At 45.2% G+C, this 22,168-nt stretch overlaps 1 protein-coding gene and 1 long non-coding RNA gene across 6 annotated transcripts in view; one reads left to right on the top strand and one right to left on the bottom strand.

Annotated features, from left to right (window-relative positions):
• Positions 1-860: 860 nt before the first annotated feature.
• On the bottom strand, positions 861-7,989 carry LOC121066364. The gene is made up of 3 exons (XR_005817711.1): positions 6,941-7,989; positions 6,152-6,257; positions 861-1,230 (listed from the first exon to the last, which is right to left on the bottom strand). It is a non-coding gene; the product is annotated as an uncharacterized LOC121066364 (long non-coding RNA).
• Positions 7,990-8,526: 537 nt separating this feature from the next.
• LARP4B (La ribonucleoprotein 4B) overlaps positions 8,527-22,168 on the top strand; it is a 56,983-nt gene continuing 43,341 nt past the window's right edge. The window contains exon 1 of one of the 5 annotated variants that reach the window (XM_040547753.1): positions 8,527-8,732. The gene's annotated coding sequence lies outside the window, so the exon portion shown is untranslated. Of the gene's footprint in view, positions 8,733-8,844; positions 8,935-20,737; positions 20,757-22,168 lie in introns of those variants that run through there. The other 4 variants (XM_040547756.1, XM_040547755.1, XM_040547754.1 and 1 more) reach the window with 4 other exon arrangements.

Genomic DNA, 22,168 nt, shown 5'->3' with positions numbered 1-22,168 from the left:
AGGGAACCAGTCAGAGTGTACACGTTATAGTGTAACTGTAAATTATGGGCATAAAATACCTGAAGACAGGGCAGCGGAGATTTCTTTAACATAGATAAAACCTAGGCAACTCTGAGGTATGGCGATTTAGAAGGACTTACAAGCAATGCTGGCCAGGTGGAATATGTGAACGTGAAGCCACTGATGGTGGTTCTGCCCCTCTGCACCAGGTGACAAAGGTAGGGATGCTTTTGTAATCGGAGCTACAAAAAAACCAGCTCTGCTCTATCGCTTCTCTCCTTAGAATGGCAGGGAAGTTGGGCTTGGTTTATCAGAGAGCAGGCAGAGGCTACCGGGCTTTTCTGGACAACAATAAATAAATGAATATACCTTGCAATACATGTGCAACTGAAAGTGCAATTCACAAAAAATAAAATAAAATTAATTCATTAATTAAATCTATTCAGGAATGATCTGTAGATTTTCAGGACTGGATGTAACAGACTCCCCTTGATTACAGACCCCGCTTTCATGTGATTCATGTTTGTGACTCATAAGCTGACACTGTTTTTATTTATATAGCAGAGTACAGGTGATCCACAATGGAATTAGCTTTTAGACATTTCAGCATGTGAAGAATGACGCTTTTTTGACTTATCTAATGATCACCTTGAGCTCTGCAGCTTCAGGAGCAGTAAGCCTATAATTCGAAAGGATATGTGAAAAGAAAAACCAAAAAATCCTCCTGTCCTGACTGATGAATATAGCCGGGGTTTTCCTGCCACTTCTGGTGCTATTGTCCCTATCACTTCTTCTAGCAAAAATATTTTTAATATCATTAAGAAAGATATAACCTCATAATCAAGCCATACGGTGTAAAACTCTCAAAACAACCTCTTTTGCTGGATATGTTTAATTATAAGCAGCAGGGTGAATCAGTTCTTGAAGCTGTGAAAAGAACAGCAAAGCCAGGAACTGTCAGCTTAGGGGATGCTGAAATGAAGTGCCAGGCATTGTACGTCCAGTACTCTGAAAAAGGATACACGGTCTCCTTATTCAGACGGAGCAGTTTGGGTGCACCTGAAGAAGAGCGTAGCACGGCTGCCTCGACCCAGTTTTGCAGTTCCACTGTTCTTGGTGTGGGCTGGGCAGTCCCTTCCCAATCACAAAGGACTATGACAGCAGCTGGGAATCGCTAGCACTGAAAGGGTGTTTTGGGTACACTCCTTGGTAGCCTGAGCTGCAATGACCCTGAAAAGCAGTAGTGTGAAAGAGATTACTGCAACCCACCGTGACCTTAGGATCTCTGGATAAAAAGCACTGCCCAGCACGTTGACATCAAAGCATCTCTCAGAGCCTACAACTAGCCCACAGTATTTCAAGGTATTTTTAAACTCCTACTAATCCTCGCTGTTTTACGGCATTTGAAACACTAAATTGCATCTGAATTTCTTGTGCATTTACTGCAGACCCCAACAAGTGCTCTTTATTATAAACTTGAAGCTTTCCCACTTTACAGATAACCCGCCTTGTATCTAACAAACTTATAACAGTCTGCAGCAGTTTTCTTCTGTGGTTTTAGGGTAAATTTACACCCTCAGCATCCTGCTGTTCTACGTATTTGATGGGGAAGGAGAAGAAGGGGAAGCCTGAAGCTGCCCAGTTGAAGCAACACCACTCAGACATGCAGAATATGCGAGAAATGCTGACTCTGAAGAGCGAAGGACTGCATACCTCTTCCCTTCCTCAGTGAGTACATACCTGATAATCCAGGCCTAGACTATCTGCTAACGTGCCTGACCATGCTGCAGGCTGTTACCAAGCTGCAAAAATGACCTCTTAGAAATATTCAAGTCAACCCTTACAGCTCTACCATAAAAACCACAGTAGCCCAGCTTCACAGTCTACCCATAGCCCAGTTTGATGGGGGAAAAAAATCTCCTTCTGCCCTACAGTAATTTGGAGACCTGTGTGTAATACCAGTGTGTGCAGGATGCACACCCAGCACAGATTTAACTATGCACTGATCACCTGAAAACATCAGTTTCTGTAAAAGACAAGGTGGCAACTCCAATTTCCTTGTCCTTCAACACTGTCCAGTCATTTATACAATGGCAATGAGAAGGGAATATCTTTATAACCAATTAGCACTACAATTCCAAGTTCAAATGAACATTCAAGTAAGGTGAGCAGAGAACCTGCTAACTCTTCATTAGTAAGTTTTACCATTTTTCAGATGTGCTCCTTTATCCACATAGGAATATATGCCTATGAATAAGACCTAAAGGATCTTCATTATCACTATAACTGAACTGATACACTTCTGATGAACTGCCATAAAAAACTATTCTGCACTTCTGTGTCACAGAGGGATATCTGATGCTGAGTTAAAGTAGAAAAACACATTTTTGCAAGTAAATTGGAATTTTTAGGAGAGCTCAGTGATGTAAATTATGTTCTATGTTAATAACTCATGCCATAACATTTAACGATAGGACTATTGCTAGATCCAGGGAAATCTTGCTTTAGAACCAGATTTTCTTTTTGTAATTAGTATTTTATTTGGACTGAATATACTTCAAAAAAGAAACACTTCCTGAGTTCTAAGTGTGGTCTATTCCTGTATATTAAAATACTCTGCTACGATGGGTGGGGCGTACTAAAAAGTCTATCTGATACTAAATTGACTAATGGCTAAACAAAATGTTAATTTCAGTTAAGGAGTACATTTTTCCTGAATAACTGGAAACAAAGGTGTCACAAATATGCTTCTATAGAGGGCACTTGATTATTTCTCAAGTCTTCAAATTTAAGTTATTAACTTCCAACATTTTATCCCAGCTCACTATTATAGAATATGTCTTGTATGATATCTATAGCTTTGCAAGACATTAAACCTGGGGACTGAATATTTTTTTTTCATGCAATTTTCTTCACAGACCTCCAACATAAGTGAGAAGGGAAGAATTAAAATTGCATCAAAAAGCAAAAACATAAAACCAGAAAATATTTTTTCTGGTATTTATGAGAACAGTATCAGGAAATACGACTGAAGACCCTAATGTTTGAAATAGGAAGCTTGTGAAATAAAAATGTCCGTATATGTGGTCATCATTGAGTCTCAGCATACGGCTGAAGAAGACAGAAATACAAAATTATAATCACTTCTCAGAGGAGACAACTTTTGCACAGGATCGGTTACAAGACAGAGCTCAAACATCTTCATGCTTTAGTTTGCCACCTGTTGATTGAGGATAAACATACTGACATACTTCACACAGTGGCTGCACTAATATTTAAAGAATGATGTGAAATGCTCAGAGACAATAGTGATAGAATAACAAAACAAAGTACAAAGGAAGAAAATTGCCAACATGCATATTGCCAAGAAAATCAGAGTTGATTTTCAGATCCCTTCGGAAAATTCTTACTCAACCACAAAATCTATGTAAATTATATGATTCCTTATTAAGGTTTAATTAGGTTTTAAAAATGGGCTCAGCAGCTAAAGAACCAAACATCCTCCCAGATGAACAATGACTAAATGGAAGCCAGTATCAACGGATCAAACCTGGAACATGAGAGATCTGGTTTCAAGTCCTGTCTCTGCTGCAGACCTGCTATATATAGAGTAAGGCCTATATACTGGTTTGTTTGGTGATAGCGTAAACTCCATGAAATAGGATGGTAATTTTCAGACTTGTGATTATGCCCAATTAATGCTAATTATTACTGCTAAACCATCTCTTGAAAGTTTGTAATCAGCTGCTGTTAACAATGGTTTTAATATTTATCATTACCTATTACAGCTTAGGCTTTTTTACACTGCATTAATGAAAATCAGTGTTTAACAATAGCTGGTACCTACACCACAACCTTATTTTAAAGTTGTCTCTGCGTGTTAAAGAAATATAACTAACCTGCCAAAGGGACAAGGCTAGAGGGAAAAATCTGTTAAGTAAGGGTTTGTTTGAACTAGTTCTACAGCAGCACTTCACAAGGTTTGTTACCAAACAGAGCAGCTGATCCAAGAAAGTCAGAAAGTGCACATGTTCGTGTTGTCAATCACATGAGTCAATCGCATAGCTCAGTGCTGCTATCTCTGCATTGGAATATCATTGCACTCAAATTGAATTTTGGCACTAAATATAATGAAGAAATTGTCTAATGATAGCCTAGCCACTTTGCTGTAAATTATTCTCCAATTAGAAAAGAAACGGATCCAATACTCCATATTTACGCATCAGCACTTAATTGAAAACAAAGGATATGTCATTAAAAAAGCAAATAAAAATAATATTGGAACATCTCTATGGCTATCTGATCTGAAAGTGGATAATTCCTACAGTTAGAGATGTATAAGTAATAGAGATCATAGATCTATGTGAGCAGTAATGGACTTTTAACAGTTTACTTGATAACAAATCTTCATTTAGCTGTAAAGGAAGATTGAATCTTTCACTAAACTACAGGATTCTATGTAGAGCTGTGACTCAAACGTAGATATCTTACATAATCTTTGGGCAGGTCAATTAATCTGTCTTACTTTCCTCTCCCTTTCAAATCAACATTTAGCTTCTCCTCATCTTTGTCTGCTTTGACTGTTTAGATGGTAGTTTACTTGGAATAGGGACCGTCTTTTACACAGACAGTCAACTATTCACTTGTGAGATATGAAAGATACTGACATAGAAATAATGTATATTTAAAATACTACTCACCAAATCAATGCAATGCAGAATGATTACTGGATTTCATTTAAATTGCAGTTTTATGACTGGAATAGCCCATTGCATGCAATCATTTTGTATCTTATGTTTGAAAAGATCTCTCTCTTCTTGCACAATAGCATCAGGAACTGTAAAGTATCATTACTTGCCTTATGAGGTCTCACAAACTGCAAAGCATTGAGTGGTTTGTGAGTTTAGGCAAGTGTTCTGGGTCAGCAGTTCTTAAATACAGGTGATTCATGGAGTCTTATTCCACTGAATCACAGGATAAAATACTTCGAGAATGCAACTGCTAGTGTGTAGTGCAAAGGAGTAAAAAGGAAGAAAAGAAGAAGAAAAGAAGAAAAAAAAAAGGTAGCCTAAACCAGGAACTACCTTACAGAGCAGAAATCTTGTCCCGTTTCAGTGGAAGTTTTTTGCTTCACAAACTTTAATGAGTTAATCCTCACTGCTCTTGTGAGGAAGGAAGTATTATCCTTTGTCTTACATTGGAAAATTATAAACTGTAAAGCACAAGCGTTGCAGTAAGTTTAGTGATTTTTAAGTGTTCGAGTTTCTGACTGCTCAATTCCTTGCTTAGTTTCCAGGAATGCTGTATTTTTTGCAGCTCATCTTCATTAGGCATTATCTTCCTAAATATACCAAATAACTCATTCTTTTTCATTGAACTAGGAATCTTGATTTAAAAAGCCTTACAAAGTATAATTTCAATGATATATAACTAACATATCGATAAGTAACTCACATAGTCCCTTCTACATCTGTTTGACCACAGATCAAGAAAGAACGAACTACTTTGTCTAATGTTGTTTTACTTTTGTGGGCTAATAATGTCCTAATAATGTCCACATTGTTCTTTTAGAGATGCATTCTTCCCCCAGGCTGTTGAGTTGGAGCTGGAGTAGTTTCTATAACCGCACAGCATCCAGCATTATTTGTAATATTTTACTCATACCTGCGCACACATTCCTCAGCTACTAGCATACAAAAGAAAATATGTCAAATCTCTTTGATCTCAGCTGTATGCCATTACAAATAGAAGCATTCAGTCATTAAGCTCTACATCCCCCACACTGAGAAGAGTATTAGAACTGACCCAGGCAAGTAGAAAGCTCACATTATTTTATGGAAAAAGTGCACTAGTTAGACTGTTAGTGAACTACAATAAAACTTAACAATAAGGAAATAAAAATCATAAACCCAACACCTATATATTGGTCTGTCTGTCAATATCTAACATTTTTATAATATTGACCTTTAAAAAAAAAATTAGTCTCAAGAGTATTTTTCTTCTTCTTCTCAAGAGTATTTTTTTCTTCTTTTCTTTCTTTCTTTCTGAACACAGTTCAGTTACTTTGGGAAGAAAATCCCAAACAAACAGTACAAACTCTATCCATTACAAAGGATTAAAGAAACTCCTACTTACAGTGAAGTCTACCTACCTACATGCCTCTTAGTGTTGGTGCTTTACAGGAATCAGTCGCTGTGTCCCTCTCTCTTTCCCCCTTCTGTCAGCCATCACTTCAGTTACAGAAAGGGACGTGAGCTCTGAAATCATAAGCTTTGAGTTAGCAGAAGGAATGACGCAGTGCAGTCTCCGTGTTGGTCTCCTGTGTTTGCTTTCCTGCCCAAGTATTGCATGAGGATAAGGCTTGGGGGAGACAAAAAGTCTGTATGTCTAAAGGGATAAGCATCAGGAATTTTGAGTCCCCTCTAGAGGAAAGGATATAACAGGATTCATCATATCTGAGAGTTTATTATTAAACCTTTCTTTTTTCTTTTTCTTTTTTTTTTCCTTTTCTGAATGAGAACTGTAACCTGCTGAGAAATAGACTAGCTTTAAAGAAAAATAATTAGATTGAGCTCGTTTATAATATGAAAAGGAATTAGGAATAGCAATTGTTTTAGACTTTTAAGTAATTAATTCTTTAGAGAACAGTTGCATGGTCACCAGCTAATGGATCAGTCATAGTTCCTGCACTGCTTGTGGCATCTTTCCTTCTAAACACCTATGCTAAAAATTAAGTTTTATTCCTTTTCCCAAATTGTCTCTGTCCTAGCCGCCTGCCTTTGCTCAGGTTTTCTTCATCACCATAATTCTGGAAAACTGAAACAACTCACTAAGGAAAACAACATCTAAGCTAGCAGAAATATTGGTTTGCCCAAGAATGAATGCTCAGACACGTTTCCTTGGGACGAACAGTAAAACCTCCCCTCTGATAAGACCTGACCTCCTCTCCAGCACTATGATGTACTTTATTGCCTCTGCTTGATAGGGATGTGGCAGAACACAGCAGTCTCAAAAACAGTTCCAAAGGGTACTTGTGGGTCATAAGAAGAGGTGTTCCAGGTTACTCGTAGCATTGTTTCTACAGGACTTTCTGTCAGATACCCTGAAGGCAGGAACAAGACTCTTATCAGTAAGGATTAAAAACAGGATCCAGGAGGCCTTATCTAGATACATTCATGAAATAAAAATACAGGCAGCAGTGCGTGGTACAGAGAGTTGTCATTGGATGGATGTGAGGTGCTGTAAGTGTGTCACTTTTGAGGTGGATAGGAAGCGGAGGGTTAGGAACAGTTATGGGGCACGCTTCTTTCCACCAGTTTTTTGAAGTGCTGATGGAGAATACACCTCATTTTCCATTTCCCTAGGTAACTGGAGTTAAAACAAATTACGATCTGCACTGAATAGCCAGAACTGTTTGGCAAGGTTTGTTCTTTGGGCAAAGAAGCACACTCTTGGATTTCACCTCAGCTGTACACAACCGAAGGTGTATGAAGGACTGTATTTGGGAAGAGGAGGCTCAGGGGAGACGTTATTGCTCTCTACAACTACCTGAAAGGAAGGTGTGGGGAGCTGGGGGTCGGCCTCTTCTCACAGGTAACTAGTGGTAGGACTAGAGGGAATGGCCTCCAGTTGTGCCAGGGGAGGTTCAGGTTGGAAATGAGGAGACATTTCTTCTCAGAAAGAGCAGTCAGGCATTGGGACGGGTTGCCCAGGGAGGTGGTGGAGTCACCATCCCTGGGGGTGTTCATGGAAAGGTTGGGCGTGGTGCTCGGGGACATGGTTCCGTGGGTGACATTGGTGGTAGGGGGACGGTTGGACCAGGTGATATTGCAGGGCTTTCTTACACTTTATTATTTTATGGTTCTGTGATTGCGTAGCACTCCGAGGGGCAGCCCCTATAACCGCGGGCAGGCCCTTGCAGCCCCCCCGGCTTTGTGCCAGGAGCCCTCAGGGGCCGACCGCTGAGCCCCGAGGCGGGGCCCGGCCTCCGCTGCCGGCGCCCCCCCCCCCAGCCCCCAGCAACACCGCCCGCGGCTACGGCGGCCGCGCGGCGCCAAACCTCCCGGGCGCGCGCGGCGGGGCGGGGCGGGGCGGGTGCCGCGCGGGGCGTCCCTCGGAGGGGAGGGGGCGGGGGAGGGGGCAGCTCCCCCTCCGCCAATCCGGCCGCGCCGCCGCCGGCCCCGCGCGCCCGCCGCCCGCCGCCGCCGCCCAATCCCTTCCGCCGGCGGAAGGCGGGACTTCCGCCGGGAGCCGGAAGCGGGTCTCTCATGCGAGCGGGTGCTTGAGGCTCGGCTCGGAGACGTCGCGGGCCCCGCCGCCGCCGCCGCGTCCTTCCTCTTCCTCCTCCTCCTCCTCCTCCTCCTCCGCTCCTTCCTCTCCTCCTCCTCCCCCTCCTCCTCCTCCTCCTCCGCGCCCCCCGCCCGCCGCCGCCCGCCGCCGGCCCCGCCCCGCGCTCCGCTTCTCCTCCTCCGCCTCCTCCTCCTCCTCCTCCTCCTCCTCCTCCTCCTCCTCCCGGCGGCGGCGGCGGCGGCGGCGCAGCGGCAGCCACGCACGGACAGGCCCCGGCCCGGCCCCGCTCAGCGACAGGGCCCCGGCGGCGGCCGGCCGGCTGCGTCCCCCCCCAGCCCCGTCCCCGTCCCTTCCCTTCCCCAGCCCCGCCGCGCCCGGCCCCTGCTGCTCTCCTCATCGTAACCCGGCCAGGCCCGGCCGCAGGGCGGCGGCGGCTGTGACAGGTGAGCGCCCGGCTCCTCCCCGGGAGGCCTCTGCGGGGAGCGGCGGGGCCGCCGGCACCCCCCCGCCCTCCCCCCCCCCCCCGCCTGCTGGGGAAGCCGCCATCTTCCCACCCGAGGCGGCTCCCGGGGGAGCGGGAGGAGGAGGAGGAGGAGGAGAGGAAGAGGAGGAGGGAGGCCGGCTCCGGGCCGTGCTGCCGTCGGGGTAGGGCCAGGCGCCGCCCCGGCTTCGCTCCACCCGGGGTCCTTCGGGGGGAAGGGGAAGGGGAACGGGGAGCCGTTGGGCTGGGGGGGAGCCGTGGGCTCGGGGCCGCAAACCTCCGGGACGCGGAGCCCTGACCCGCTCCTGCAGGAGCACGGCCGGAGCGCTTCAGCAGCAGGCACCCCGCCGGCCCCGCGGACTTTTCAGGGAGCCGCGTCCCGAGGAGGTGAACGGGGGGTGCAGGTCGCAGAGCAGCGCTCGCAGCAGCAGCCGGTGCGCAAACGGTGTTATGCCCCCCCCCCCCCCCCGCCCCCCGGGATCGTGTCGCTGGCTGCCTCAGCCGGGTTGTTTTCACTCTCGGTTTCAGTTTGTGCAGATGCTCGAAATTACTACATAGCTCTGTCCGCAGCTTAAACAGACGCGCGCTTGCCAAACAACGTTGTCCAAGGTTCCTCTGCGGCAGATAAGTATAATTATTTATGTTCTGTAGGTGAGGGAATTGAGGCAGCGTGGTTAACGCTTTGCCCGTGGCCACGCAGGGAGAGTTGGTTTCAAAACCACCGTTTAAACTTGAGTCACAGTTGGGGTAAAACCATGGGAATTCCGGCTGGCAGTGCTGCGCCTCGTCTCTGGCCTAGTTTTGTTGGCCACCGTCTGAACCCTCAGTAAAATAGCAATAGGGAGCTCCCTAAATGCTGCCTCAGGATCGTGATCGAAAAGCTGTAATCTTTCACGTGGCTTCATTTTCATGTAAATGTGATCGGGTTTTAAAGGACTGGATCATTTTTAAAAAGGTTGGAGCGTGTTTTGTGCTTTTTCTTTCAACTTGCTGGGATTTCACAACTCCAGGGTTTTGATTCCGATCTGGTAACTTTTTATCAGTTGAACTTTCACTTGTTTCCTGCTGACTTGTAAGCAGTTCTTCAAGTTAATTCTTGAGATATGAAACTAATCAGCTTATTCACCCCGGCAATTAGGGTGACATTGATATTTTCTATTAGATGTTCTGTGTTGTGGCGAGGGAGGGAGATGGCAACGGTATGTCCTCATAAAGCAAATATAGGAAATGGCATGTATGTTATACATAATGTCTCTAAATAATTTGATTTTCCTTCTGTTGCCATTTGTATGGATATGCTGTTTGTATGAGAAGCCCAAATTGCTGTTGTGTTTAATTGATGTTATATTCAGGCAAAAAAAAAAAAAGTAATATTCTTTGTTGACACTGAAATACAAGGTTTGGATAAATGAGTTGGTAGGAAACATTTGACCTCTTGAATGTTCCTAGACAAGTGATTGCATGTTTTCCTCGTATATAATTGGGGCCTTAATTGCACATAATGTTCGGGATTAGGCTGAGTTTTTTCCCGTGTAATTCTTTGTTTTTGTTAAGTGTTTACACGCGGATGCCCTAAAGGGATGAGGGGCTCAGCACGAGCTGTTCTACCTTGGGTGCTTTTTTTTGGCTTGCTCTGATGCAGATACGCACGCAGAAAGGTACGGCTGACTTATAGACGATAATGTATATGTTCAGGTATGCGGCTGGAACTTCAATCTGGTTCAGTACAGGGCAGGGTGGGGGATCAGTAACTGAAGGCGATCGTGGGGACTTTGGGATTTTGCTTTTTGCTTTTTTTTTGTTTTTTTTACAGACGTGTGGTAAACGGTATGGGCAATCTCCTGCTTTGATGTGTAACTTCAAGTGAAATTAACTACCTGGCTTATTTCATTGAAATGCAAAAGAAATGCAGCATACCTTCACGTAATCTACGTGCGCCGTGGAGATCTCTTGCTGCATTTCGTACTAAGTCTCGGATCTGGCGGTGGCTTTGGCTTTAAGTTGGTTGTGAGCTTCACTGGCAGGGTAACGCAAACTTTCTTTAAATATTTAGTGTGTTCCCTACCAAAAGGCACGTGCTAGACACAGAGAAGGCATACTTCTAGCCATGGTGCGTGGCAAATCTGAAGTGACAGCTGAAAGGCAGTAAGAAAGAAATTATAAAGAACAAAGTAATAGGGAGTACATGTCTTTCATTAGCTTATTTTTTTTAACCAGGTGGCTTTCTGGCCCCTCAGTGCTAACAATATTTAATTCCACGGTTCTTAGATACGTTTCAGACTTTCACAGTCTTGTAAGGTAATGGCTAAGCTATACAAATGAGCACCTAGAGCACTTGATCGATGTTTTTTGTGTCTGTGTTGGAAGGGTAGGTGTATTCAAGGGCCCCAGCCTTACCGACCTTCCTGAAGAGGAGCCGCCTTGTCTTGGAGATCTTCTGTGAAAGCGGGCGCAGAGGTGGCCGTGGAGGTAGCTAACAAATGCAGTGTCGAGAAGGCTGTCCCTGGCACTGAGAAAAAGGCAGAAGAGACCAGGTGAAGAAGGCAAAGTAACGTGGTTTCAGGCTTTGGAAGTGCGATTTTTGCGTGTACACATTGATGTGAGAGGGGCTGCTTTATGATGGAAGATACTCGTTGTGTCAAAAATGTGGTCTGCCTAGCGTTTTGTTCCTTTAAGCACTTACTAGCAATATGACATTTTTAGATGACAAGTTTGTGTAACTCTTAAAAATAACTCCGTATGGAATCGGTGATACTACGCTGACTTCAGTCTTACAACTCTTGTAGCTTGCGTTCAGAATGGGCACCCAGGTACCAGTGGGAAAGGAAGGATGTTACAACACAGGACGTTGTAAGGAAGAAAATTAACCCCTCCCCTGGCGGTTTTGTAAGAGGCAATAGCATGTGGAGAGATGCGTAGAAGATGAGTAAAAGCTACTCATGTAGTAAAAGGCCCAGGAAAGGCATTTGAGCAATGCTGTTCCCTAAGCAAATCATACGCCTGCCGGATCGAACTTTTTATGAGATATATCTAACTTATTCACTACAGCTCAGACAAAACGAGAACTAGCCAGTTGGATGGATTCTCATAAGGTCAGCAGATTAGGGAGGGGAAGATGATGTAAAACACACATTTTGGAATAATTCTTGTTTTATGTGATACCCAGAAAAAGAAAATAAAAGCAATATACTGTGTCAAAAATACCCACTGAAAATGCTGTAAAGCAGAACTTCTCCAAGGCATTAGCTTACAAATGCCTTTCTTATATGTGTCAAACTTGAGGCAAGCGAGTATGTCATGAGTCAAACGTGAAAATAGAGCTTCTGAAGCACTTTATGAATATAAATAAAAATATAAATCTGAGTATAAAACTCGGTGATATTTCAGCTGGTCAGTAAGTCATTGGGTGCTGTACAGGCTGGATAATGGAAGCAGCCCCGTTTCTATCACAGCAGTCGGTGGTTTTTTTATTTTTAAGAATATACTGGTTTTGTCTGACTGGCTCACGATAAACGAAAATTATCTTAAAAATACGGAGTTTGAGGAACTTGTTGGACACGGAGACTAGCAGTTGGTTTCTGTAGCACCCGTTCATTTAAACTTAGCCCGGTTCCACAAAGCAGCGTAAGAGAGAGGCAGATTCAGAGAGTTGGCTCTCAGCCGATACATCAAAAGTTTTGGTGACGGAGCCGAGAATACTTGGTTTTCATCGGTCTCCCACCTTTGTGTGCTCCCTGCAGGTTGCTGTCGCGTGCCCTGTCCCGGGGAGAGCGGCTTCCCCTCGCTCAGGAAGGCGGTGCTGCGGGGCAGTGCCTGCCGAGAGCGGGGCGCTTCGGAGCGCCTCCATTAGGCGTGACTGTAACGCGGGGTAATTTTGCGATTAGGATAGCCGTGACAGCGTTGTGTGATGCGTGCTGCTGCTGCAGGTATTTTGTGTCTGGCTATGTGTTTCAGGAACGGCAATTAACTCCAAAATTGGAAGTCTGACGGGGTTGCTAATATGTGGCCAGCTACTTAGCCTAGAACATTGCAGGGAATTGGGGAAACGCTGTTTTGACGCCCTGATGAATCACCGATTTCTTTGAGCCTTAATCTTTTCTAACACTCATTTACCGTGGAGGGCTGGGCTATGCATATTCTGGATCCTGTCAGTCCAGCTCCGTAATGGGGAGCTGAGTGATGTAACACCAAAGGAATCACTCGTTCATAAGCTCAATGGATTGCCGCCTCTGCGCTTCCAGCAGCTCTTGGTGCTCGCATCAGGCTGTTGGCATGTAAGGAGCCGGTGGCCCCGAGACCGTATCCTGCAGTGGAGGTTTATTCTGGATTGCCCTTATGTGCTCACAGGCATCTCCGATACGGTACGCGTGTGCTTGAGGTCGCAGGAGCTGTGCACGAGGTTCAGTCCTGGCCTGGCGCACGCAGACATCGGTGCATCCATCCGGCGTGGTGGCCTGCGATGAGTGGGACCCAGAATTGTGTTATCTCTTAGGGACATCTTCCTAAAAGTCTCTACCGCGGCTAAAACTGCACCCGGACAGCCGTGTAACGACTTCAGAGAGACACCCGCAGCTGCTGTCAGTAGTTCACACACAACTTCGGGAACGTCGTGTGTTTGGAGCGTAGCTGCAGAGCGTAGTTATTTTATCTGAGGCTCGCTCTTCAGGCTGTGCTGGGCTTGTTGCAAGTCAGTTTAAGTACTGTCTCTCTAAACTTTGAGATTTCCCACGTTTTCTTGCACAAGTATCAGGTATATGCTCTTTGCTTAGATTAATTCTCCTTCAGTTTCATGCTGGTTCCTCCCTGCTAGCCTCCGCAGATAAGTGCCAACGGGGAAGTATCGATGCTTTATCGAAGGTATTCCTAAGATAGATCCCACCCCCCAGTAAGGGGGTTGCAGGCGTACTTGACAAAATTGTAGCCTGCTGTTATTCCCTGAAAGTGTTTCTTGGTATTTCTCTGCAGACCTGACATCCTGCCTCTGTTTTCAAGTATTTTATTGTCACAGGGTGTCAGCCATCTGACAGGGAGTCTGGAGAAACAAAATGTTACCCAAATAGTAATTGTGTCGAGGAAAAAAAAAAATTTAACCGTTTTATCAAACTCACGTGTGGGAAACTTGGTGAAATGCTTGAGCAGCCTTACAGTGCAGCCTGGTGCCAGCCCTACGGGTTTGTTTGCTGGCAGTGCCGGTATGCACAAGCGTATTTTTACAGGTTGTGATGCTGTCACAGGTTGCCCCACAACAGGGCCTTACTCTGACTGTTGTTCAAACAAGGAACTGGTGAATCAACAGGCCAATGTCCAAAGCACCTCGCTTTTTCGTACCCTGACTCCGGAGGTTGCTGCTCAAATCTTTTGACGTGTTCAGCTGGCTTCTGACTCGTGTTCCAGGAGTCAGAAAAACCAGAGCAAAACTGCGTGGTGCATCAGGGCGCAGTTACTTTGAGCGCTGAGTATCGGAGCTTAGGAAAGAGCTGCCTGTATGTGCAGAATTCACAGTCTGAGCTCGGAGTTTCATTCCCATTCGGTGTTGTTGCCGCCTGCTAGATAGGGACAGAAAATGATCAACATGTTGCTGTTTAAAGCAGCAAGGCAAACAATTTGGGCAAAATAGCGCTGCCTCTGTTGGAGCGTCTCCAAGGTCTTAGGTCTGTGCTCCTGTTCCTGCTTAAAGCTTGCTCGATATTTTCTTAATACATGTCTGTAAGACTTAGCAGGGATTCTCTTTTATCAACCTGCTGCAGTTCCGTTCACAATGCACTTTGTTTTGGGTATACGTTTCTTAATTAATGCCGTGTATTTCAACTGCTTGAATTCAAGATACCAGTGGAATTTTTAGGAGGGTCTTTGCTCAGGTATTTTGATTCGCGTGCAGGTGTTACTGTCCTTAAATCCAAGCTCCAGTACTGGAACAGTCCATCCTTTAACAGTGAGTCAAAACCTGAATTACCAGTAGTTTTGATTACAGTGATACTCTGAAAAGGCTGGGTGCTCTAACTTTGAACCCAGCAGGTGATAGTCTTTCATGGAGTGTTTTAAAAGTAAGCAAAAGTTGCTTCTGATTTCAGTAAAGCTCGTAATGGAGGATGGTAGCTTCTTTCAAAAGAGGAAGTAATGCTAAAATGACTGGATTATTTGGGTTAAACTCTATTTCTGGCAAAGAGGTTAATGAAATAATTGGCAAAAACATCAGCTTCCTCTTAGTGTTACAAAGCCTTACATGACGCTTTTTCTGCAGGGTAGCTTCACTTCACTTTAGGTTTGGTCCTGAGCATGTTTCAGAACTTAAACTAACGTATTTTAAGTAAATGAATGCCTTTCAAGTCACCTGAAAACAAACCAACCAACCCCAGAGCCAGAGGGAAGTTCGTCCTGGGTTGTATGTTTTGCAGGACAGCTGTTTATTAACGTAACCCTTGCATGCTCAAGGATTGCTGTATACGTTCCTGTTGGAAGAAAACTTGTATTGCACCTTTTAGTACTGTAATTGTCGCTGTTGTATTTGGTTCCACATATGCCTCCCACCTGGACTTTTAAGCAGGTATAGACCCTTTTCTGTCTAACTTGCCCCAGACTGTTCTGACCAAAGCCGTGCTGTGAGGGCACCGCAGCAGCTGTCCCATCGGCGCGCCAGATCTGTTCGGGAGTCCTAGATCTGCTTGCGTTTGAATCCGAGCTCCTTGCTTTAAGATTTCGCCTTCCCTGCATTAGGCGTTCATTGTGCGTTTCAAGAATGTGATGATAAAGAACTTAAGCATAGCTTCAAAGCCTATTTGCTGTCTTTTTTTTTTTTGTGCTTTGAATTACTCTTTAAGTGCCGTAGAAGCTCTTAATGCAGTGTTTGACCTCCACTTCCTTAAGCACGGCGCTGATTGCAGACTTGAAACGTGAAATCCAAATAAAAGCAATATGGTTATTCGAGGATGATAAGCCTTTTAAGACGTGTAAAAGAACGTCAGACTTCTAACCTCACCCTTGGAACTACCCTAAATATTAACCTCAGTGCTTCGAGCGATGTTTTTGCACTTTCATCGTGACAAACTGCATCTTCCTCTGTGCAAATTTCTGGGCTTTTCTAGAAATCAGCAGATCTGTAAGGAATAGTCATTTCCTTTACCTTGGGGAACTGCGCTGCCTAGAGTCACCAACAGATTTTTAGCAGTGTGTGTGTCTGTTGGCGACTTTCTGGTTAGCAGCACAGAGAAGTATGCGGAAAACTAAAGGATCGTATTGGTAAATCAGGAGGAGGAACATCCTGTAGTTGAAACAAGGAAGTTCGTTGTTCCCAGCGTTGCTAAACTGCCTCTCTTCATGCACAGCCCTTAGCCTGTTTCCTTTAAGTAAGTGCTGAAGCAGTTGGTCCTCTGACATGTGTCATCTCCCGAAGGTTTGGCTGCTTTGAAGAATTCAACGAGGCCAAGTAGCTGCTGCATCGTAGCTTTAAACGCGTGCAGCTGCTAGCAAGGTACTACAGGCGCTCCGGTTGTTTTGTGAAATAAACAATTTATAAAACCGCGGGTCCGTTTATGGTGAGGCTGCCGTGCCGAGTTGCCGGGGAGGTTGGTAGCCAGCAAAGTTCAGAATCTTACATTTTCCAGTCCACATTGGGAATCGGCCTCGATGCTAAACTGAAAATCGCCTCTCATGACAGAAGCGCAACCGTTTTTGTAAACTTCCCCGCTGCACATGAGCTCTCAGCATAGCTCGTTGTTGCTTCCTCCAGTCGTGGAATAGGAAGATTAATCTCTCCCACTTCCCTTCAGCAGATAGTTTAACAGGAAAAAAATAACCCTCAATTAAATGAGAGCAAGGCAGCTATGTTTGGAGGGAAGGTTAGCAAGGAAAATACATTATTATGCATGATAGTATCTTTGCATAGTAATTTTTCAGCTGTGCATGAGAAGATACGATCGAACAAGACAGACTTAGGATCCCGAGTGCCCCAGTAAACTCACCTCCTGGAAATAAGGTGTGTCAAAGTGAAGGACTGTAGGTTACAGGAAAAATACCTGAGAAGCCTTTCACGTGGCTTTTTCGGATAGTCCCATTGATCTCCTCATCAGGGTGTTGGCTGTGGGAAGGAGTAGCTTGGGCTAAAGATGAGTGCAAGTTCTTGTAAAGTTTCTCTAAGTAAATGGGACCTTAAGGTACCATCCGGTGTTCTGCAAATGCCTATTTAGAAATAGTACAGAAATGAAAAGCAGTATTTTCTGAAATCCCTAGCCGCTAGCAGACAGCAGCTCCTGCCCCATCTACTCCAGGTCAAGCTGTAATTTTCTTCCCAGTTCGGCTCCCGGCTGCCAGTCAGTTGTCGTGGTCTTCTGCTTTCTGTGTGCACAGAGGCGTTGTGCAACTGTCAATTCATGTGACCTCGGCGCAGATGAGCAAAGTGGGTGATGGAAGCCGATGAGGAATTCGATGAGGTTTCGCATTTGACGGTGCTAAACTTCGGAACTGTATTTCTGTGATGCTTTCCTAACGTTTGCATCAAAAAAATATATAATTTCTGCATCAGTGAACAGTGGTACAACACGAAAAGCCTGGAGCTGGTAGGCGTAAACATTTCTAAAGTTGTTGAGAAGCTTTTAACTTTCCGAGAAGGATGCATTTAGCCTATAAAAGATCCCACCAAAGCATCTACAGTATTTCTGCAGTAGGGAGACAATTTTAGCGGTTACAAGTATTTCTGTTAGTTGAAGTACCAACGCATTCTCTTTGTATTGCCTCATTTTTTGCAAACGAGTATTTGCAGATGAGAGTCCCAGCACTCCGGGCACCGCGTGGACACGGGCTGATGCCTCGTGGTGTAGCCGAGTGTAGCAGGTGAATGCGGATGGATGGGAGCATCACGAGAAATTAACGAGTAGCGTGTGAGTACAGCGTGCGGTGCCTGGGCTTTGACGAAAGCCTCGTCGGTGGGCTTCTCTTGTCTGCGTGTCCATATATTTAAAAAATCTCGTGGAAGGAGGGAGCTTCCACCACGTTTTATAGCTGCTTTTAATCCACGTTGAGCAGAAATGGCTTTTATTTCCTAGTTCGGGCCGTTATACGTGCGGGCTGTTTTAGAGGACTGTTTGCCAAGTTAGCCTCCCGCTATGGTCAGGCTCCTTTAACGTGCGTGGTCCCCATCCTACGGCTTGGGAGCGGAGGTGCTGCTTTGTAGGCCAGTAACAGCAGCAGCAGAGATGGGCCTGCCCTGCTAACTTCATTCAGAGCAGCAGCGCTGGGTTAGCAGCGCTCTGCTGACGGAGATGGTTCCTTGGGGAGCAGGAGGAAAGGAACACTAATGGTATCAGTTGTTCAGCTTGGGCTCCGTCTCCTCCACCGCGCTGCTGGTGGTGCCAGAAGTAGCAGTGCGTGTGTGCGGGTCTCTGGTCAGCTCCTTGTGGGAAGGAGCTCGCTCAGGTCTGTTGCATCTCTGTTCTTGCTGCTGCTTGCCATCCTGGGTAAATAAGAAGAGAGACCAGGGCTGGGAGGTAGGGTGGAGGTCAAACGCTCCTGAACCGAACTGAGGGCAAGCGAGGGAGTGTTTGAATGGAAAATCCTACCTTCAGGTACTTCCCCGAAGTGCTCGAGTGTCACATTTGTGATCTCCTTCCTGAGAAAGAGCTAAGACCTCTCTCCTTGAGTGTGAGATGTCTTCTGCTTTTGGTAGGCCTTGGTAATGAGCGTGGTGTTGGTGATTCTCCAGCTGAAAACATCAGCCGATACTTTTTATCTGCTTACTCCAGAGAATGGGTTTGAGGAGCACTGCGATGGCAGCTGCTTTATGCCGAGGTGGCATTCCACCTCTCTCTGCAAAATTGTCACGGCGTGGCTGAGCTACCGACAAATTTAATGCTGCCATTTGAGGGTTGCTGAAATAATGCACAATAGGAGAGTGAAGAGTTTATTTTAATTAGGTCTGGAATGTTTCTGAAATCGTCATCTGATTTAAAAAAAAAAAAAACAACAACCCTATCTGACATGCAGTCGTTATAATGGAAATGAAATATGCGTCTGTATGGATAACCTGCAGGGTGTGTGCTGTTAGTCCACTTAAGGTGAAGAAAACAAGCTTGTGGCTTTGTGATGGATGTGCTGCATGCAGCAACTCCGGTTAATTAATACTTTGGGGTTTATAATGTTATGTGCTTCGGTCTGCAGGCAGGAAAGTGCTGCTTCAGATCTGAAAATTGAGAACAGGCTGTAAGCAAACTGAAACTGCTCCTGACACAATGTCACTTGTCTTCGGGGCACGTGGTGCTCTTATCAGGAACGAAAGCTTCTTCCCAGTAGGCTATTCCTGATTTGGTGGGTGCTCCTAAGCGTTCTTAAATGGCAGGATTTCTTAGCTTATATACCGTGAAGTCCGTGGTGTGTTGTGTTACGAGGAGGACGTGTTCCACAGGTCTGTTACTCTTCTTGGAGTGATGTTCAGGTGTGCACGGGATAGTACCTGCACGTAAACCTTTCTTGGTGTGCGAGAGGCCAGCAGAAATTGTGATCCCTTTCGGTAGAGTAAAGGGATTTCCTTTTCAGTGTGTGTATTTGAAATCTAGCGCTTGGAAGGCTAGACTTGAAAATGATAACCGGGACTGTTGGCTGGCCAGGGTCATCCCCTCACCTTCCGTGGGCTGTCACACTTTCTTCTTACTGTCTGGGATTGAGCGGGTGCAAAAGGCTCCAACTTTCTGCCCTTCCCCCGATTTCTCTCGCTTGTGACTGCCAGACCTTTCCATATACCTCTGCACAGAGCACTTATTCGCTAGTATCAGGTTTCTTTGGTAATCTGTCACCTTTGTTCGGTAACTTATTGCTCGGTATCTCTCGGACAGCTAATTACTGTTAACGATCTGAATTTCTAGACTTGCAGAGTAATCAGTTCTCCGCGCAGCGCCGTTGCCTGTGTTTGTGTGCGAGTCGGGTTCAGGAAGCTTAGCCCGGGATGAGATTGCAAATCGCTCACGAAGCCCAGCACAGAAATGTTTGGTAGGCCTTGAAATAAGGAGACTCGGTGTTCCCTTTGCATGGCAAAGTTAACTCGTGCTCTTGAAATTTGAACCGTTCTTAGAGGAGCAGCTACACCTGAAGAGATCATTACTGGGATCGCGGAATAGTTTTGGAAGCTATCGACTGCTTAAAGAACAGAAACAACAAAAACTTGGGAAGCAGAGGCAGCAGCTCTAAACCCTCAGAGCAAGTGTTTGCTGTTGCAGAACGTTTTAAAGAGAGTACAGCACTAAAATGTAGGTGGCCTTCTGGGGCAGTGTGTCGTTAAGACGTGGTGCCACATGGGTTTTAAAATGCCTCGCATCTGCCAGGTAAGTACCCGGGTGTGGGTTCACCTGCCGTGCGTATGTACGTGTTCCTCGTCAAAACCCCAGTTTCTGCGTTGTTCTGGGTGCTTCCCGGGGAGTGGTTGGGCGCAGGCAATTTTCTCGTCAGGAAGGAAAAATGAAGAGAATCCGCTGGTACTTCTCAGGTTTTTTGAAACCTAACCTCCCCGTAGTTGTGCCGGCACTTGCCCTGGCTGCATGCGTGTTCCGAAGCCTTCCTCTGGCAGGCTCTGGTAACGTCTGGGCATGTGGTCAAACTGGGTGAAACTTTTCAACTTTTTCCCCCCTGCTGTGGAGTTAATTAGCAGTTAAACAAATCGGGAGCCGTGTGCTGATTTTTAAAGTAGTGTATTCAATATTTAACTTCTGCGGACACACGCTGTGACTAAATATTTATGTCGCGTCAGCTCTTTAATTGCTGTTGGGTAACACGGAGTTTACAACTTCTGTAGACGTGATGGTGATTGCACAGATCGCCGCTGACAAATGGTTCTTTTTTTGGTGTTGTTGGGCTTCTGGATGTCCACTGTGGTAATGTAACCACCTCATAGTGTATCTTCTTTTAAATAATACTGCCCTTTGAATGATGTATTGCTTTTCCCATCTGCTGCTTGGAGGAGATTGATTTCCCGTTTTGGAAGGAAATATGTGAACCTGACATCTAGGTAAGAGTTGTGTCGCGGGCTTTCTGGGGGGACCATCGCGACGATGGAGCTTTGTGTGGTTATTTATCTTCAAAACAGTACCGTTGGTCCCATGCAGAGGGATGATGGTGCTGCTCTGGCATTAACAGCTGGAATCTTTCTTTGGAAGTCTTTTAAAACAGCCCTCTGATTAAAAATGGCAGGCTCCAATTTGTAATGCTTTTCAACGCTGAGGTGGAGGGAAACCTGCAGCCATTAAGGAGTTGGATTCACCAGGTTTTGTTGGTGCTCTATAAGCAGCTTTACTTGGAGTGAGAGTGCAATATGCCAAGAGTTGACCACATATTTCTTGGGTATTCAAAACACTCATGAGACGAGCAAGAAAACAAAACAAAAAAAAAGTAAACTTAACCAGCAGGTAATGTATTAAACTGGTGACATACTTTTGGAAGAGGCATGTGTTGTTTCTCCTATCAACTGTGAAGTCTTAAGTAAATTTCTAAAACCAAATGCTGTTCAGACTCTCCTAGCTCATAGGAATATGAGACAGTGTCATGGCAAATTAGGAAAGTGATTTTGGAGGTTAAATACTGTTTTTCCATCCTCTATTACAGGCTTGAATGCAGAAGCCAGGTATTTAATAGAGTTCATGCTGCTACGTAGCTAACCCAGTGATCAGTATGTTTCGGGTGTTTCTTGCTGCAGGAAACCAGCTATGTGATGTATTTGGCAGGTGCCGGAGCTCTCTTCAAAGCTGAAGTCAGTGGTAGTTGTGCTTGCTTCTCCTGATCCTCATGGATGCTCTCAGGAGGGTGTGAAAGACGGTGAGAAAGTATGCTGCGTGCCAGGGGAAGCAGGGCTTCTGGCCGGCAACTGGCAGGTTGTTATGAGGCGTAAGTTGAGAAGTGCACCTCTGTTTTGAAAACATTTAATGCTTTCTCATGTTCCTGGAAGCGTATTTCTGCATTATTAGCCTTGTGAAAAGTTTATCTTAATCTGTGTTTAAAGTTTCGAAAATGTTTGTGAGGAAGAGTTGCGCGCACAGCCGGGCTCAAATCTGTTTTTGGTTTTTTGTTTTTTTGCCTGCTGGAAGAGCGGTGAAAAGATCTTTTATTCTAGCGAGCTTTTTTGTGTTATGGCGTTGCTGTTTGCAGTGTGAAAGTTAGTTGTCAGCGCTTGCATTTGTAAATCTCTTTTTAAGGGCTGATTACACTGGGCTGAAAGTTGGCAGGCAAGATCTCAGCCCTAGAGCATTGTTTTGGGTTTTGCATGTTTTTAAATAACAGATCTATCTGACCGGTCTGATTGAGGGAATGCATGCTGCTACTCATACCTTTGTAACTCTAGGCAGCAAAACAGCCTACATAACAGCGTGCTTTGAATATGAATTAGAGAAATTAGAGGCGACTAATGGAGGCGGAGGTGTGGGGGGA

This window comes from Cygnus olor, chromosome 2, assembly GCF_009769625.2.
Source record: "Cygnus olor isolate bCygOlo1 chromosome 2, bCygOlo1.pri.v2, whole genome shotgun sequence".
NCBI lineage: Eukaryota > Metazoa > Chordata > Aves > Anseriformes > Anatidae > Cygnus > Cygnus olor.
Note: the sequence above shows the minus strand (reverse complement) of the source record. Positions and strands in the feature narration are given on the sequence as shown.